This window comes from Hibiscus syriacus, unplaced genomic scaffold (assembly GCF_006381635.1).
Source record: "Hibiscus syriacus cultivar Baekdansim isolate YM2019G1 unplaced genomic scaffold, ASM638163v2 tig00000916_pilon, whole genome shotgun sequence".
Taxonomy (NCBI): Eukaryota; Viridiplantae; Streptophyta; class Magnoliopsida; order Malvales; family Malvaceae; genus Hibiscus; species Hibiscus syriacus.
Window position 1 is genome coordinate 266,022 of NW_024061833.1, and position 16,715 is coordinate 282,736.

Below are 16,715 nucleotides of genomic sequence, written 5' to 3' on the forward strand. Positions count from 1 at the left end.
ACCATATATACACACTTGCTTTGGAATGAAACAAAACTAAGTTGGTGGATTTCATAGAGCATATGTGTGCTCACACTTATATATTGAGATGGATCGAAGCAATCATCATATTTTTAAAAATTTAAAATTTCTATTTAATATAAAATATTTTCATATTTTCTTTTGATAATCTAATTATATAATTTTACATATTTCAAACTTTTAATATATATATATATATATTTAAAAAAAGTACACTTAAAATCCAAGGTTTGTCTATACCTGTATAATATTAATAAAATTTTGAGACGGTCAAATGAAAGATTTAAAAGCATATATTAAAATAAAAATGAATGTAATTTAAGAAACAAATCGTTAATTAAATTTGATTTTTTTTTCTCTCTAGAAAAATTATGACAATGTAAATATCGTAGGAGTTACTTAACAACATCTACAAACAAATGATTTTCCCCCCCAATTTCGATTAGCTTAATTTGTTGGAAAATGAAAAGAGGTGGCATGCTGCAATTGGCAGGCATAACATAGATTTTCTCGAACTCCATTAATTCAAACTTTACAGATGTTGGAGTTAGATATTTATTAAAACATATATATATATATATATATAGAGCTTGTAACTTATTACATTGTCGACAGCTTATCGGAACTCTATTTTTAAAATAAAAGAATGTCAACCCCGATGGGTTGAGAAAATGGTCGGCTGTCATTGGCAACCAATCCTCTTTGTGTCAACTGAGTTGCGGTTAGGGAAAGGCACGGACGGTACATGATGGAATAAGTTTCCGGCTGTTGCAATTTTGATTTTAAAATTAGTCTTCTTTATTTGATTTTGATCTGTTCCAATTTTTTTTTTTAAATAAAGTGTTTTATAACTATCTCGAACTAATTTTAAATTTAGAGTAAAATTCCATCCCACACCTACTCAAGTCAATTATACATTTTCTCACTCAATCTAATATTTCTTGCCAACCTAATAAATTTTATTTTTCTAAAAGCAATATTCTCACCATATTTCTTGCTTTGAATCTCTCCTCCAGAAAACTTATATGAATCTAAATTTATAATAAAAAACTAATTTTATAAAATCAATTCAAAATCTACTTATATTAAAATTTTAACAAAAAGGTATTTTAGGCTCTTGTATTTTTCTAAAAAAAGTCAATGTGATTTTTGATTTATTTTTGCATTCAATGTGGTCCTCAAACTTAGAAAAAAAAAATTCAATATGATCATTTGATTAACGGTTTCTGTCGTTAGCAGTTACGATGATGACGTGACATTTCACGGTGCTGACATAGTAGTTTACTGTGTTAATGTGACAGTCAACGGTGGCTAGTGACATGACTGATGAGATAAATTAATTTCGAAGACTAAATTGATTTTTGGCACAATCCTTTCTTGAGAGTTACAAGCTCCATATATACATGTCTTCATCATCGCCTGAATAATACCCAACTTTACTGGGCGATCTGTTTTAGCACAATCCTTTGGGCCCTATGGGAGAAGAGGAACAGAATAATATTCGACCCTGACATGTGCGAGAGAGAAACAATTATCGAGAAAGATATGAGACGGTCTTCGGATATAATCAATGCAAGAACAGAGTTTGGCCAACAGCCCAAAATGCAACCAGAGGTACAAACCAAATGGAACCCACCTGACTAGAACTGGTGCAAAATAAACACGGATGGAGCAAGATGCCCCCATACGAGGGAAGCCACCTGCTGCGGAGTGCCGAGAGACCATACTGGAAGACGAAGAATGTGATTTGCTAAGAAAATAGGAATTTGCTCTACTCTAGAGGCGGAGCTTTGGGGTATATATATGAGGGAATACAAACGGCTCGTAGAATCGGAGAGAATCAAGTAATAATAAAATCAGACTATAAAGAGGCCATTAGTATGATACAAGGTGGTACGAGAGAGGGCGGGCACCTCACGATCCTGCAGCACATCGATACTCTTATTCAAGAAAATTGGTTAATCATCTTCAAGCATACATCCAGAGATGGAAATATAGTAGCAGACTTGCTAATCAAACATCTTAGGATCCTTCGAAATGGGTTCCTTAACCGCTGTTTGAGTGTTTGTAACAAAAAATATGTTATTGTTAAATGTTTGGTAATGTGAGTTTTATTTTATTTTATAGTATAATTTAATACCTTCAATTTAATAAAATAATTATGCATTTCTCCCCCTAAAAATAAACCTTACGGGGAGATGCGGATATATTTTATTGAATTTATTTTTATTGCACTAATAATCTATAAACCATCTATACATTAAACAATGACACTAAAATAAATTTATTTTTAAATTATTTAAATGATATACCATCATCCGAATCAATGTAATAATATATAATAGTGACCCATATAAATACACCTTAGAGGTTTTCCCCCCTTCATTTTATGTAATACAATTATGAAAAAATTCGAGAAATATCTGCTGAAGAAGATTAGTGAAATTAGTTGGGTATTAAGTTATGGGCTTGTTGGACCCTATCCAGAAAGTCCAGGTATAGTGCCAGTTTACAAGTGACCACTGCGATAGCCCATGGACGCATTTAACCTCAAATATTAAAGATATAAATCCAGAATTTTTGGTTTCTTAGGTGTTTGTTTTTACTGTGTAAGGTCTGCAAAGCTCTTATATCTGCGTCGCGCAGACCACGTGCAGACATTGAGTTTCGCAGACCGTTTGTTTTTAGAAGACAAAAGCTCTTCTAACGTCTACGCGTGGTATGCGCAGCGCAGACGTGACCTTATGTCTGTAGACGTCTTCTAACCTCTTCAGAGAGGTTTTATATTTAATTTTATATTATATTATATTTTAATTTTTGAAGATACTAATTTTTTACCCATATCATTATTATTATTATTATTATTATTATTATTATTATCATTATTATTATTATTATCATTATTATTATTATTATTAAATATATTAAATACATATATAAATATTATTAAAAAAAATAAATAATAAAAAATAATAATTACAGGCCCAATTACAACTGGACCGGCCCAGTTACAAACCAACCAGAACCGGTCCAAATCCAACCAGAAACCCTAAATATTTGAGTTTCCAGTTAGGGTTTCCTAACCCTAATCTAAACCAGCCGCCTCATCACAACCGTTGGATATGGCACGATCCAACGGTCCAGATGGCTCCAGAGGGAAACCCTAGGGCCACGCGGTGCCGCCCCAGTTTCCACGCGGCTGCTGACACTTTCTCGCCGCCTCCGCCGCTGCCACGTCCCGAATGAAGACTCCAGAAGATAGAATACCAGCCGTCCACGCCATGGCTACTCGGTGAGTCACCACTGGTAGTCCGGTGACTCACCGAGAGCCCTTCTTCGGACCGGTCCGACAGCTACAACGGTGGTGGCTATAAAAGCCACCACCCATCTGCGAAGAAAAAAAAAGAGGAGAGACAAAAAAAACCGAGACAGAACCGGAGAGAAAAAAAAACAGAGAAAGAAAAAAAAACAACAACAAACTAAACCAACGATCTCAGTCAGCATCAACGCAGCAAGGAAAAAAGAGAGAAGATAGGAAAAAGCTTACCCTGTCATCGGAGAGCCCCAACCGTCACCGGATCTCACCAGAACCTTCGAAACACCGAAGGTACTTTTGTAGATTCGCTCCGATTGGGAGTTTTTTAGGAGGAAACAATACCGGAACCGTCCTTAGGACGGTCCGATCTATCTATTAGTATAAAAAATAATTTTTCCGGCCACCGGATGTGGTGGCCGGCGGTGATAATCACGGCGGCACACGGTGGCCGACCGTTGACCGGCTTCCCTCCGGTGAGGGAAACTAGAGAGAGGCGAGAGAGTTTTAAACTCTCTCGGTTTAGAGAGAGAGAAGGAAATGAAAAATGAAAACTGGCCCTTCGGGCCAGCCGGTTTGGGACCATATATAGTCCTTCCCGAACGACGTCGTTTCGGGAAGGACTATGCGCGTAATTATAAAATAATTAAACCCCGTCCGCAGTCCTCTGAACTTGTAAATTTTATATTTTGGTCACTAAACTGAATTTATAATAATTTTAATTCAGTCTTTGAATTTTAATTTTATTCATTTTAGTCCTTTTTATTAAAATAATATATTTAGGATAAATGACAGATTTAGTCCCTTAATTTTAATAAATATTTTTTTTAATCCCTAGTTCATATTTTTAATTTATTTTATTATAATATCCGAATTTTAGATAATTTTATTTTAGTCACTAAATAAATAAAATAAAGAAATAGCCTGTTTAATCCTATAATTTTGATTAATTATGAATTAGATTTTTAATTTTATTTTTACTATATTTTAGTCATTTATTTTAAGTATTTTTTATTGCTTTTAAATATATAATTAGAATTGTATTTTTTTACTTATTTATATTTTAAATGTTGTTATAAATATAATAAATAAATATTTATTTTAAATAAATTATTTTAATATTTAGTTTTCAATATCAAAGAACAGGACAGTCTTAATACAACTGGATGTCCTATTCTGATATTTTAAAATTAAAAATTAAACAATATTATTTAAATTAATATTTATCAATATCAAAGAAAAGAGCTGTCTTAAGGCACCTAGAAGTTCTTTTCTGATATTTTTATATATAATTTTGAAATAATAGGATTATAAATTAAATATATTTTTGAATTTTTAAATTTTAATAATAGAGACAATTTATAATTAAAAAGTACCAATTTTGGGCGTTGTAGGGGTGCTAATCCTTCCCTAAACGTAACCAACCACGAATCCCTTTTTATTATTAAAAAGAACGAATTTTTGGTTATAAAACGCAGATCACTTCATTTTTTTTAATTGATGTTTTCTTAAAACTCTTTTAAAAAAAATAATTTTTAGGTATTCGACCTACCTGATCCAAAAGGCCGATGGCGACTCCCAAATTATTTTTAAAAAAAAAATTTATTCACATCGATTTTCCCGCCAAAATAAATATTTCGTGCCCGGACGAAAACCGGTTACGACAGCTTGGCGACTCCGCTGGGGACCTGGTCAAACTTTTAAAAATTAATTATAAATTGTCTCTATTAGTTAAAAATTAAAAATTTATATATTTAATTTTTAATTCTTTCTTTTCAAATTATTTATTTATTTATTTATTTATTATTTTTATAATATTTATATGTTTTATTTTATTTGCAAGTATTTTATTTCAGTATTTATTTTTCTGTCAAAGGTTTGAACATTTCTCCTCACACACAACACTTGCATTGCATTACATAAAGCTCTATAATTGAGTTGTCCCTTTTAAGTGGGAGTGAAAGCGACGTCTTCGTGAGAATTTATTCTCCGTGTCAGACCTAGCAAGTAACTTTCGGGGTTCATATACTCTATGTTTTCGTGAGAATTTATTCTCCGTGTCAGGCATAGAGAAATGTATCCCCTCGAATTGAACTCGATCCACTTTAGTCTGTAATGGACTAGGATTGAGGGTTAGCAACCCAAGGGGGCACTAACAAGGACAATTCGGGTACCTTTATTCTTAGATCTGAAACCTTGCATATAAAAAACCTTAGAAACTCTTCCGATCCGAAGTCATGCCGAAATTTTATCCAAAATAGGTGTACACACAGGAGAAATGAATTCTGTCTTTTCTGTTAATTTATTTATTGTTTAAATTACATGTTTATTTAAATTATTTAAATTCAGAAAAGCATGTTTAAATAAAGAATATTTAGGTAAATGTTATTATTAAATTTCTTTATTATGTAAACTAATTTATTTTCTTTTTGTGTGTTCTTTATTTTTCTGTTTGCATTGCATCATACAGGATAAAAGACATTGATCCTTGTGTTAATTGTCTCATTGGAAAGCCTTCATCTATGGATAAAAAGTGTTCAAGTCAAATAATTCTAAACTCAGAAGTAAGACAGTGGGCTGAGGATTTACAAAGACAAGAAGGAGACAGTCTGCAGGATGATTATGTATCTGACTTGGCCAGTTATGCTTCAGTTTCACTAAAAAGAAATGATATGCAAGATTTGCGAAGCATTTGGGAAAGTTGGGATTCAAACAAAAAATTGCAGTTTTATCAGACTTACGGAGACATCCCATATCTGCTCTATGTAGAAGTTGATGATGAATTACTCAGAGCCCTAGTTCAATTCTGGAATCCAGGGTACAATTGCTTCACTTTCAATAAGGAGGACTTGGTCCCTACTATTGAAGAATATACAACTTTGTTACATCTTGAAGGTGCTTTGGAGAATCGAATATATTCAAAGTCAATTAAAACTCAACCCTTTCGAGTTAAATTAGCAAAGATTGCCGGGGTACGAGAAGAATGGGTAGTATCCCGTACAAAACAAAAAGGCGAAAGCGAAGGCATAGCTTGGACCAACATCAGAGAACTTATTCAAAGCCATCCAGATATTAAAGTACGATTCGATCTATTTGCTTTGGGTATATATGGTATGGTCATCTTCCCAAAAGTATTGGGATATGTCGAAGCTGCAGTAGTAGATTTGTTTGAACAACTGCCAAAGAAGATTAATCCTGTTTCTGCAATCCTAGCAGAGACCTACAGATCGTTAAATGCTTGCAGAAGGCTAGGAGGTGGACGATTCTCAGGGTGTACTCAGTTGTTATATGTTTGGATCCGTAGTCATTTCTGGAGAACAGAAAAGGTTTCATACCGACGCTTTAATACGGATTATTCACCATTAAAGGAATTTCTGGAGCAGGAATGGCCTAAAGAAATTAAGAAAGATATGTGGATTAATGCCTTTCGAAATCTGCAAAGCAATGACGTTGTTTGGCGAGCCCCGTGGCAAATACAAAGGGAATTCATTTACAGATGTGGTGATTACAATTGGATAATGCTGCTTGGATTATGGGGAGGAATTGGATATGCACCACTTCTGGTCATAAGACAGTATGAAGGTCGTCAATTTGTACCTGTCACTGCTGGATTACAGTCATCTGAGTTCGCATTCCACAGCAAAAATTATAAAAGGAACATCATGGAAGCCGTTACAGCTTGGAAAACAACTTTTTGTATCCGAGCTAAAGCAGCAAAAGAAATGCTAACTCCTGATTATGAAGATTGGAGATCTGTCAGAAAAAACGAAAATATTCCTCTACCAGATCAAAGTGAGGATATTTCTATGGAAGATCGCATTAAGGTGGTTCCATCAGAGATTGAAATCTTGAAAGCTGAGTTTGAAGCAGAAAGAGATGGTTGGTTGAAAGAGTTAGAGCAAATGAGACAAGATAAAGCTATGTTGGGGGTTGACATTGACTTTCATTCATCACAATGTGCAATGTTGAGAAAAGATAAAGAAAAAGGTGAGGATGAGTACAGATCCTTACAGAAAAATTACCAGGAGTTATATAAATCCCGAAAAGCATCAGGACCCAGCCAATCGACGGTACAGATGACCAGAGAATTGAACATTGAGAAAAGACGAGTTGAAGATCTGAAAGGAAAGAATAGCCGTCTACTCAAAAGCCTGGAAAAAGGAAAGCAAAAAATGGAAGATTTCGAGGTTGACAGGAGAGAGCGAATTATAAAACACAAGGCTGAACACCGCGAGATCATGAATGAAATGCAAAGAGAAAGGGATCGAGCCAAAGATTTAGAAGAGATGAAGAATGACATCTTTGATAAATTTGAAGGCGAGAAAAATATCATGTTCAAGGGATTTGAATCTGAAATGAACCAGTTGATTGCTGAACTTGAAGTCAGAGGCCAAAAGATGGAAGAATCCAATGTTGAAAAAGAAAAATGGGAGCTGGAAAGAAAAAATTTCAACACCAGACTTGAGGTAGAGCAGGAAGTGGCTAGAAATTGGATGCGAAGATGCAGAAACAAGGATGTTCAAATCCAGAAGCTTAATCAAAGAACACAAGAAGCACGAACAAAACTTGAAGAAGATCTGGATCAGTCTAGAAATAAAAACTCAGAGTTTAATACTTACATTTTGCAACTTGAAGAATCATTGTTTCAAGAAAAGGTTCGTCTAGGACCTAATGATCTCAAAGAAAGTAATGAGGAAAATGCTTCACTACGAAGACGCATTAGAGATCTTGAAAAAATTCTGCACAATTGTCAAGTCAGAATCACTGAGTTAGAGCAGACTATTGAAGAAACAAATGAACAATGGCAAAAGTCAACTAATTTCTATGTGGAAAGAAGTGAAGAAAGAAGTAATATGGTGTTCGAGGCCATGGTTCAAATGAGCGAAGTTGCCAGATATGTTGGGGAACTAGCTGTTGAAGCCAAAATAATTGAGCATCATGTTGATCCAGTTTCTAAGTGCGGAAAGAAGGTGTCATGGTTAATGAAAGAAATTATAGAGCTTAATAGGAAAGCTACGCCTTATCTGTAGTTCTGAACTATTATAAAGAAACTTTTGTATGCCGATGAAAGTTGTTCTATGACAGTTAACTTTTTGGGATCAATGTTTTTTGCATACATACATTTTGCATACATTCATCATTCATTTCATAATTTTCGCTATGAATTATTATTTATTAAGTTAAAATTCATTAATTAAAATTTGAAAAAAATAATATTAAAAGATTTTTCAATCGCAGTTACTCTGGCCAAAAGAGAAATACAACATCAATACGGTACTAGACAAGCTACTAGGAGAATTATGGAGGATAAAATACAGCGTATTGAGGAACAGCATCATAAAGAACAAGAAGAAATGAGAATGAAGCTGGAAAAAATTGAAGCTAGTATTGCAAATTCACAAGACAGTATGATGAAGAAGATAGAGGACATGTTTAAAAGGCAGGCTATTAGTGGAAAAATGCATGAAAATCCTGTATCTTTTGACCAAGAACCCATATATCCTCTAGGTTTCCCACCAGAACCAATTTATCATTCTGGTACTACACCTATACAAATCAATGCTCGTACATCTGCATTACAAGAAGTCAAACCACATGAAGATCAACAAGTGGATCCTGCATCTTCAAGCAAAAATCCGCTTATATCCGATGTGAAAATAGGGGATCTTAATACTGAACATTTGATCCCAGATTTGAATGAGCTGAATGAGAAACAAAAAGTAAATGAAGAACTGACCAGACAGATCAAGAGCTTAGAAGAACGAATGAAATCCGTAGAAATAACTGAATCGTTCTATGGGTTTGATGCTAGTGAGTTGAGTTTGGTTCCAGACTTAATCCTTCCCATTAAGTTCAAGGCTCCCGAATTTGTAAAAATATGATGGTACTACATGCCCTTCATCCCACATCACTATGTTTTGTCGAAGAATGGCAGGATATGTGAAGGACGAGAAATTGTTAATTCACTGCTTTCAGGATAGTTTGACAGGACCGGCTTTAAAATGGTATACTCAATTGACCAAAGCCAACATTAGATCCTGGAAAGATCTGGCTAAAGCATTCTTAGAGCAGTACCGCCATGTGACAGACATGGTCCCTGATAGATGGACTCTCCAAAACTTGGAGAAAAAGAATAATGAAACATTCAGACAGTATGCCCAGAGATGGCGTGACACTGCGGCCCAAGTTCAACCACCTTTGTCAGAAAAAGAGGCCACAGTAATGTTTGTCCATACATTAAAGGCTCCTTATTTAAACCATCTCATGGGGAATGCAACCAGGAATTTTGCAGATTTGGTCATTTCTGGAGAACTAATTGAAAATGTCTTGAAAAGCGGCAAGATTGAATCAAATGATGGGTCTAGTTCCAAAAGACCTACGTACCGGAAAAAGGAAAATGAAGTCAACAATGCAAATTCTTACAGCAAAGGTTCATCGAAAAGTGTTACAATAACCCAGCCAAGGGTTCAGAAAGAGGAAACAAACACTAATCGAGCAGAGTCCAGAGGATCTCGAAAGGAAAATGAAAGGTTGTCTTTTACACCTTTACCAGTACCGTATGCAGAGATCTATGATTCGCTGTTAAAAGCAGATATTATACGGCCTTATCCTTTGGTTCCCATGCAACCACCATTCCCTCCTTGGTATGATACAAAGGCACACTGTGTTTACCATAAAGGAATTACGGGTCATTCCATTGAAAACTGTTTAGCATTCAAAAGGGTGGTTCAAAATTTGATCAACACTGGGAAGTTGGAATTCAATACACCATCTGCATCAAATCATCCATTGCCAAATCATGGAGATAAAAACGTGAATGCAATTCAGGAAGAGAACAGAAGGAAAACAAAGACTGACATTTCTGAAATTAAATCTCCGTTTGTTTGGATATTCCAACAACTTTCTTTAGCCGGTATAATTCCACAACAATTCAAGCCAAAGCAGAATAAAGGCAAGAATTATTGTGAATATCATCAGGAGAAAGGGCATAAAATTCAACTATGTCCTGAGTTTAGAGATTTGGTGCAAAAATTGATGAACAACAGAGAAATAGAATTCTTTGAAGAAGAACCCGGGAAAAAAGAAGATGATGTTTGCTCATCAGAGGATTCTAAACCAAATCAAAGAATAAATGATCCTGTGATCATTAATGTGAAATCATCCACGGTGATTCCTGCACCAATAAGGCCAAAAGTAGTTATTACCACTCCTCTACCATTTCCATACAAAGATACCCGCAGGGTACCTTGGAATTTTACTACCAATGTTTCAATGGTAGGAGGATATGTTTCTCTAGATAAAACAGAAGAGAAAATACAAAGTCTGAGTACAACATCAACGTCCGAAGCAGTGAGCGAAGTCGGTTTCTTTACGAGAAGTGGGAGATGTTACTCTCCCGAAACATCCAATGCTTCAGAACAAGTGAAAGCAAAAGGAAAAGCCGTGGCAATACCTCAGAAGGTATTTAAAGATGAATCCCTTCCAGCATTCAATGAACCTGTGACAGAAAAACAAGCTCAAGAATTTTTGAAATTCCTAAAACATAGTGAGTATAGTGTGGTTGAACAACTACACAAACAACAAGCGAGAATTTCTATTCTTGATCTATTGATGAATTCAGAAGCACATAGAAATGCTTTGATGAAAATCCTCAATCAAACATTTATCCCCGAAGATATATCCCTCAATAAACTTGACAGAATTGTAGGACATATAGCCGCTGACAATTACATAACATTCACGGATGATGAAATACCAGAAGGCGGAATGGGGTCAGTAAAAGCTTTGAACATCACGACACATTGTCATGGTCATGTGTTGCCAGGAGTATTGATTGACAATGGGTCTGCTCTCAATTTGATGCCTCTAGTCACACTTCAAAGAATGCCTCTGGATCAATCACACATGAAGAGTTATCAGAATGTGGTGCGAGCATTTGATGGCACTCAAAAAGAAGTGCTTGGGAAAATGGAAATACCGTTGTTAATCGGCCCAGTCGTGTACAATATTGACTTTGTGGTGATGGACATCCACCCCACATATAATTGTCTATTAGGGAGGCCATGGATTCATTCAGCAGGAGCCGTTCCTTCTTCATTACATCAGAAATTGAAATTTGTTGTTGATGGACAACTAATATGCGTCAGTGCTGAAGAAGAAATCATTGCGTCTGTAACAAGCGATGTTCCATATATCGACACCAATGATGAGGCTCTTGAATGCTCTTTTCGAGCTCTTGAATTTGTAAATGCAACCTTTATTGCAGAAGGAAGCCAAATTCCATATCCCAGATTGTATGATTGCACCAAGATGACAGTACAACAAACTTTAGGCATCGGAGCTAAAGCTGGGAGAGGTCTAGGAAAGAATCTTCAAGGGATTTCAGTTCCTGTCAGTATAAAGATGAAAAAAGACCGTTTTGGGTTAGGGTTTAAGCCCAATCTTCAGCAAAGGAACAAAGAGATGGAAAGAAGATGTGAAGACAGAAAGGCAAAATTGAAAGGGGGAGAAATCCTTTGGAAACACATGTCTTTCCCACAGTTGAAGACAACATTCAGATCAGGGGGAACAATTAATGTAGAACAGCAGCTTGTTGAAGCCTTTAAAGAAGAGAAGTTGACGAAAGATCAAGACATAGTTGAAGAAGCTATGAATGAATTATTTGTCAACATGATCATGAATGACAACAAGACTGGCAAGTACTTGGATAAGATTCGCCCATGTTTTCCTGGAGAAACACTCACCAATTGGATCGCTGAAGATCTTCCTATAGTTTTTAATATTAATACAGAGTGTCACAGTGTTAATAGCATGTTTATTCCTAGATTTAATCCAGTGATAAATTTAGAGCAGCCTATATGTCTGGAAGAAATCAATGGTTGTGAAGATGAACTGGAATGTGATGTTCCTACTGAACTATTAAGATTGGTAGAAAAAGAGGACAAACAAATTCTACCACACAAGGAAGAGGTTAAGACTGTGAATTTGGGAACAGATGAAGAAATAAAAGAGGTGAAAATTGGTACCACTCTGACAGTCCAGATAAAACAAGAATTGATAAATCTCCTTCAAGAGTTCAAAGATATCTTTGCATGGTCTTATCAAGATATGCCTGGTTTGAGCACAGATATAGTGATACACAAGCTTCCAATCAATCCAGAATATAAACCAATCCAACAAAAGCTCAGACGAATGAGGCCAGAAATGTTGTTGCAAATCAAAGAAGAAGTGATAAAACAAATCAATGCAGGTTTCCTACAGGCATCTAAATACCCAGAATGGGTAGCTAACATTGTTCCCGTACCTAAGAAAAATGGGAAAGTTCGAATGTGTGTGGATTACAGAGATCTCAACAAAGCTAGTCCGAAAGATAGTTTTCCATTACCCCACATAGACACATTGGTGGACAATACTGCAGGACACGCATGGTTTTCATTTATGGATGGATTTTCAGGATATAATCAGATAAAAATGAATCCTGAAGACATGGAAAAAACAACATTTATAACCATGTGGGGCACATTCTGTTATAAAGTGATGCCATTTGGATTGAAAAATGCAGGGGCAACGTACCAAAGAGCCATGGTAACTTTGTTTCATGACATGATGCACAAAGAGATTGAAGTATACGTAGATGACATGATTGCCAAATCCCGAACTGAAGAAGAACATATTCAAAATTTGAGGAAACTTTTCCAGAGATTGAGGAAGTATCAATTAAAGCTCAACCCCGCTAAATGCACTTTTGGGGTAACTTCTGGAAAACTTTTGGGATTTGTGGTCAGCAAAAAAGGAATCGAGATTGATCCAGATAAAGTAAAAGCAATTCAAGATCTTCCACCACCCAACACAAAAAAAAGAAGTTCGAGGATTTTTGGGAAGATTAAATTATATATCTCGGTTCATTTCTCAATTAACTGACAAATGTGATCCAGTGTTCAAATTACTTCGAAAGAACAATCCTGAAGTCTGGAATGAAGAATGTCAAGAAACGTTGGATATTATTAAGAAATATTTATCCAATGCCCCAATTTTAGTATCACCAATGCCTGATAGACCATTAATTCTCTACTTAACGGTCTTCGAAAATTCGATGGGATGTGTACTAGGACAGCATGATGAATCTGGAAGAAAAGAAAAAGCTATTTATTATCTGAGCAAGAAATTTACTGATTGTGAAGTTCGATATCCACCAATACAAAAATTATGTTGTGCTTTTGTGTGGACTACTCGAAGACTCAGACAATATATGTTATACCATACTACTTGGTTGATATCAAAACTTGATCCTTTGAAATTCTTAATGGAATCACCAGCTTTGACAGGCAGAATGGCTAGATGGCAGATGTTATTATCTGAGTTTGATATTGTATATGTCAACCAAAAAGCGATAAAAGGAAGTGTCATAGCTGATTTTCTGGCCAGTCGTGTATCAAATGATTATCAGTCTTTGAACTTCAATTTTCCCGATGAAGATTTGTTGTGCATATCCATGAATGAAGAAGTCAGAACAAATGATGAATTTGCAACTTGGAAGCTTTATTTTGACGGAGCATCTAATGCTTTGGGACGAGGAATCGGGGCAGTGTTAATTTCTCCAGAAAATATTTATTATCCCTTTACGAGTAGACTGGAGTTCTTTTGCACCAATAACATGGCAGAATATGAAGCTTGTGTCATGGGATTGAAAGTAGCTATAGAAAGAAAAATCAAATTTCTCAAGATATATGGAGATTCATCGTTAGTGGTGTATCAATTGCGAGGAGAATGGGAAACAAAAGACCCCAAATTGTTGGAATACCGAAATTTTACCCTCGAATTAGTGAAAGAATTTGAGAAAGTTACCTTCAATTATCTCCCTCGAGAAGAAAATCAAATGGCAGATGCTTTGGCTACATTAGCTGCTATGTTTCAGGCAACTAAGAAAGTTGATATGATGCCAATCAAAATGCAAGTATATGAAATTCCTGCACATTGTTATAGTGTGGAAGAAGAGGTAGATGGTAAACCATGGTATCATGATATCCTGCAATATATCAAAAATCAAAGTTATCCACCAAATGCATCAGAAATTGATAAAAGAACCTTGAGAAGAATGACTGCTGGATATTTTCTTGATGGAGAGATTATGTATAGAAGAAGCAATGATCAAATGCTATTGAGATGTTTAAATACCAGTGAAGCTCGAAATGTCATTGAAGAAGTACACAATGGAATATGTGGAACACATGCAAATGGTCTTTCTATGGCCAGAAAAATAATGAGATATGGATACTATTGGGCTACTATGTACACAGATTGCATTGATTATGCAAGGAAATGTCATAAATGCAAGATATATGCAGACAAGATTCATGTACCCCCATCTCCTTTACATGTAATGACAGCACCCTGGCCATTTTCTATGTGGGGAATAGATGTCATTGAAGCAATCACACCAAAAGCATCGAATGGACATTGTTTCATCCTTGTGGCAATTGATTATTTTACCAAATGGGTTGAAGCTGCTTCATACACCAATATTAAGAGGTCCACAGTCTGCAAATTCATAAAGAAAGAGATAGTTTGTCGATATGGCCTACCAGAGAGGATCATTACAGATAATGCTCTGAACCTGAATAACAAAATGATGACCGAACTTTGTGCACAGTTTAAGATCAAACATGCAAATTCAGTGGCATATCGTCCAAAGATGAATGGGGCAGTTGAAGCAGCAAATAAGAACATCAAGAGAATCATTACAAAGACTACTAAAAATTACAAAGATTGGCACGAGAAGTTACCTTTTGCTCTATATGCATACCGAACTACTGTTCGAACATCTACTTGGGCAACGCCTTTTTCTTTAGTCTACGGGATGGAAGCAGTCTTACCAATTGAAGTTGAGATTCCATCGCTTCGAATATTGAGAGAAACAAAATTGGATGAATCTGAATGGATCCAAGCTAGAGTTGATCAATTGAACCTTATTGAGGAGAAAAGATTGAAAGCTATTTGCCATGGACAGATGTATCAAAAACGGATGATGAAGTCTCATGATAAGAAAGTACATCCAAGAGAATTCCAAGAGGGTGATCTAGTACTAAAAAAGATCTTGCCTATACATAAAGATTTCCGTGGGAAATGGATGCCTAATTGGGAAGGGCCATACGTTGTGAAAAAGGCCTTTTCCGGGGGAGCGTTGATCTTGGCAGAAATGGATGGAAAAATTCTGAAAAATCCAATAAACTCAGATTCTGTCAAGAAATATTATGCTTGAAGAAGAAAAAAAAAGAAAAAAGAAAAAAAAAAGAAAAAAGGGGGGTCAAGGTGAAAACCCGCAAAGGGCATCTTGTAACCAAAGGAAGGATTTGAGTTGAAAACCTGAAAAGGCAGCTCAAATGCAGTTTGATATTAGGCATCTGGCAATTGAACTCTCTTAAGATTTTGACAGTTTGGGAGAAACTTCACATCTACAAGCATTTTGACAACGTTTGAGATCTTCCAGACAAAAGCTTACATCATTACTCTAAATTGTGTCAACTTGATTAATTTAGAAATACTTATGCTTATAATTTGCAGAGACATTTGAATTTTTATTCTTATGCTTGCCATAACTTTGAATACAATTATATCTATTTCAAGTTCAATTTATTGGAGATTCAATTTATTTTTGGAAATTCAATTTATTCTTTTCTATTGAATTAACATAATTTTGAAATAATTTAAAGATTTCTGAATATCACTTTATGTTAATACTTTTAAATACATGGAATACAAAGTAGGCAAATCATCACTAGCTTAAAGCCATGAACATCAAGATTGTTACAAGTGGTGCTACCGACAACAAGGTCGAATCCGCCAAATCTACTCATCAATTGCTCCAACCGATCACCATTCAGTTCTTGCACATCTGTTTTCAAAGATATACTAAAACAGTAGAAGATGATCTTTGCAGCACTGATTCCAGCAAAAAGAAACAAGTCATTGATACCACTGGGAAACATATCTTTATACAGATCCTTGTATATGGTTTTTAAGGAAACCTAGAAGCATTTCCACCTCATCAGGTTCAAGTGGAGTAACTTTATTCCTTCCAACCCATACTAGATTCCATTTTCAGCACTCATCAAGAACATACTTCTGGACACTCGAAGGTGGCTCATTGTCATAAGCTTCAAAAGCCTTACAGATCCTTTCTGTCAATTTGGCACTTCCTGTACATGTTTATAAACAGTTCAACTTTGTTCTTGGATCCCATGAAAGCCATCATTTCTTTGTCAATGGAAAAGCATCAGCACATGGAGGAAGCAGAATAAGAGAAAATCTATTCTTAATTGGCAGAATTATGAATATAGCCCTTTTCAGTGTAATAGCATGGAAATACTTCAAATCTACAAAT